Source organism: Cherax quadricarinatus, chromosome 5, assembly GCF_038502225.1.
Source record: "Cherax quadricarinatus isolate ZL_2023a chromosome 5, ASM3850222v1, whole genome shotgun sequence".
Classification (NCBI taxonomy): domain Eukaryota; kingdom Metazoa; phylum Arthropoda; class Malacostraca; order Decapoda; family Parastacidae; genus Cherax; species Cherax quadricarinatus.
The window spans coordinates 68,044,008-68,048,167 of NC_091296.1; positions in this window are offsets into that span (position 1 = coordinate 68,044,008).

Here is a 4,160-nt window from a genome sequence, read left to right on the forward strand (position 1 = left end):
GTTGCAACTGCTCCAACTTTCTATTGCAACTAGTTCAACTTCCTGTTGCAATTGGTCCAGCTTCCTGTTGCAACTGGTCCAGCTTCCTGTTGCAACTGGTCCAGCTTCCTGTTGCAACTGGTTCAGTTTCCTGCTGCAACTGGTCCAACTTCCTGCTGCAACTGGTCCAACTTCCTGCTGGAGCTGGTCCAACTTCCTGTTGCAACTGGTCCAGCTTTCTGTTGCAATTGGTCCAGCTTCCTGTTGCAACTGATCCAGCTTCCTGTTGCAACTAGTCCAACTTCTTGTTGCAACTGCTCCAGGTTTCTGTTGCAACTGGTCCAGCTTCCTGTTGAAACTGCTCCAGCTTCCTGTTGCAACTGGTCCAGCTTCCTGTTGCAACTGGTCCAGCTTTCTGTTGCAACTGCTCCAGCTTTCTGTTGCAACTGGTCCAACTTCCTGTTGCAACTGGTCCAGCTTCCTGTTGCAACTGCTCCAGCTTTCTGTTGCAACTGGTCCAGCTTCCTGCTGCAACTGGTCCAGCTTCCTGCTGCAATGTCACATAACCTCTTAAGGATAAGCTGTGAAGTGATGTCGTCATACAACAAACAATAATACTGTAAAAGCGAATAATCCTAATTAACACAATCTACGGTATAGCAAATACCAGTGCTCAAAAAACCGTAAGGTTGCTTTACCTTAGTTACCCTGAATGACTTACAATTACAGAAAACGACTTCTCTTGCTTCAGAGAAAACGGGTAAAAAAACTGTCTTACTGTGAATGGTAGACTTATTTATATTGAAGTGTGGTCTCAAACATGACTCTCCTAGTTGGAAGAAGTAAATAATGATCAAAAACTGCAATGAAGACATTATATGCGGTATGGAAACTTATCTCAGGCCACTTTTTAGCTCGAAACATCGTCTAATTTAAGTTTCCATAAAGTTTAGTGTATATCACAAGGTAATTAGTGCCATCATATACATGAAAAAGACAAGTGAAAAGTATGGATCAGCAATTATTTATGAGATGTCCCCTTCACCAGGAGCTTTGAACTGAAGAAACTCCTGGTGACTGAAACATCTCATAAATAATAGTTATCCAAAATGTTTCACACGTCTTTTTACATATATTTGACGCTATTAATTACCTTGTGATTTACACTAAGCTATACGAAAACTGAAGAAGCTCCTGGTGAGCGAAACGTTTCATAATCAGCAGTTCCCACTTCGTTAGGTAAGACACATATGCAACAGTTAGGTATCTTTATTTTGAAACGTTTCGCCTACACAGTAGGCTTCATCAGTCGAGTACAGAAAAGTTGATAGAAGCAGAAGATACTTGAAGACGATGTAATCAGTCCATCACCCTTAAAGTTTTGAGGTGGTCAGTCCCTCAGTCTGGAGAAGAGCATTGTTCCGTTGTCTGAAACAATATGAAGTTGAAGTGACAGAATCGGGCCTTATATAGTGCATATGTGTCTTACCTAACAATCTGTCGGTATTTTATACCATTTTAATGTTCATTCTGTCAGACACTGCAACACAAGGGTATCTTGGTACAGACCATCTACTTCGACAACCTCTACTAGTGAGAACGGCTGGGTTTGAGAGGGACCTGCCCTCCCAAATCAACCTACGTCTCACCTCCTGGCACTATATAAGAACATAAGAACATAAGAACGAAGGAACACTGCAGAAGGCCTACTGGCCCATGCGAGGCAGGTCCAAGTCTCCTACCGGCTTAAGCCAAAGCACCCAACCTAGACAGGTCAGGTCACATTGACTTAAGGGAGGAACACGGCAACCGACCTGTTAGCACAAGCTATCAGGTCTAACTCACACCCACCCACATCTACTCATGTATTTATCCAACCTATTTTTAAAGCTACACAACGTTCTGGCCTCTATAACGGTACTTGGGAGTTTGTTCCACTCATCCACAACTCTATTACCAAACCAGTACTTTCCTATATCCTTCCTGAATCTGAATTTTTCCAACTTAAAACCATTGCTGCGAGTCCTGTCTAGGCTAGATATTTTCAGCACACTATTTACATCCCCTTTATTTATTCCTGTCTTCCACTTATACACCTCAATCATATCCCCCCTAATTCTACGTCTTTCTAGAGAGTGCAGTTTCAGGGCCCTTAGTCTATCCTCATAGGGAAGGTTTCTGATACATGGGATCATCTTTGTCATCCTCCTTTGTACATTTTCCAGAGAATTTATATCCATTCTGTAATACGGTGACCAAAACTGTGCAGCATAATCTAAATGAGGCCTAACCAAGGATGTATAGAGTTGAAGAACAACCTGAGGACTCCTATTATTTATGCTTCTTGATATAAGGCCCGATTCTGTCACTTCAACTTCATATTGTTCCAGACAACGGAACAATGCTCTTCTCCAGACTGAGGGACTGACCACCTCAAAACTTTAAGGGTGATGGACTGATTACATCGTCTTCAAGTATCTTCTGCTTCTATCAACTTTTCTGTACTCGACTGATGAAGCCTACTGTGTAGGCGAAACGTTTCAAAATAAAGATACCTAACTGTTGCATATGTGTCTTACCTAACAATCTGTCGGTATTTTATACCATTTTAATGTTCAGTTCCCACTTCAAAATACGACAATGAAAATCTGTATTTCCAGTCAGTACAGTACACAACTGTAGTAAGAATTGGCGATAAATTCTTAGGCATATGTACTGGAAAGTCCCCAAATAAGCAAAGCATTTCAGGCACTCTTAAAACCAGATGAAAAAAGTACAGTATAAAGTTTTATTGTATGAGAATATTCGAATGGTATGCTATAAATCTTATTATATATTAACATACTGTCATGGAACTAAATTATATTATTATAATCAAGGGGAAGCGCTAAACCCGGAGGATTATACAGCGCCTGGGGGGGGGGGATGTGGAAGGCATTCAGGCTTAATTCGGGGAACTGGAGCACAGATCCAATTCCCTAAATCAAGAGCCCCTCACCAACATCAAGGAACCTTCCTTGAGGGGAACTAAATTATAATGATGACAGTTTATATTGTGTATGAAGATCGAACTAAACTAACAGCTTGTTACTGATGCATGGAACCGTATAACTGTAAATCTGTGCAGAATTTATACTGAATCAAGGAGTTTTTAACAATATTTTTGAAACAGGTTACAGAGATCTTTAAGCATCTTCTGACAGAGGGTTCCAGATTTTAGGGACTTAAAATATGCATAGAGTTCCTAAATAGGTTAAGTCGAACACGTGATATAACCAAGAGATTCTTGTTTCTAGTATGTCTGTGTGTTCTATTTTCAGTTCTCCGAAGAGAGTCGTAATGATAGGGTGATATTCGTAGTATCCTGAAACAGAGTCAGCACAGTAACAGTTGTTGAGGAAATTTAGACTTTTAAATAGTGAAGATTGTGTTGTCTCTAACCAACTTAGTTGATCATTTTAATAGCTGACTTTTGTTAGGTAACTAGTTTTTAAATGATTAGCTGTTGTATATCCCAACGCATGGATACCATAAGTGAGGAGGGGATAGACCGCAGAGTAGCACAGAGTAACGTTGTTTGCAGTACTTAGTGTTATTTTGAAAAAAGGCCCACTGTTTTGGAAACCTTCCTAGGAATTTGTTGGTTGTTTGTATTGGGTTTTAGGGTTCGGTCAAGGTGTATATCGAAGAATTTTCACCTCGTCTCGTATTTTTATGAGTATATATGTTAAACTGACTATTTTTAGCTTAATTCCTAAACATGTAGCAGGTTTTATCAATACTAAGAGTAAGTTTGTAGGCAGTCATTCAGGCAGCCATCGTTACACTGTGACGTTGAGGACGCCAGGATCTAGATTTGATGAAACTAAAGTTGTGCGATCTGCAAGTAGGACTGGTTTAAGTTCCCTAGAGGCATTAGGTAGGTCATTGATGTAGATTAGGAATAAAAGAGGGCCAAGGATGCTGTCCTGTTGCACCCCTTATTGATGGGATCGGCTGATGAGGTAATGCCATTAATAGACATCTGTTGACAGGGTAGGATTTTATAGGAGAGCATATCCTCTGATTCTACAGTGTTCAAGTTTATGTAGCAGGTTGCTGTGGTCTACTGTGTCAAAAGTTTTTCTTAGATCATTGAAGAGATCCACTTCATTTTCATTACTTTCTACGGCTGAACAGAG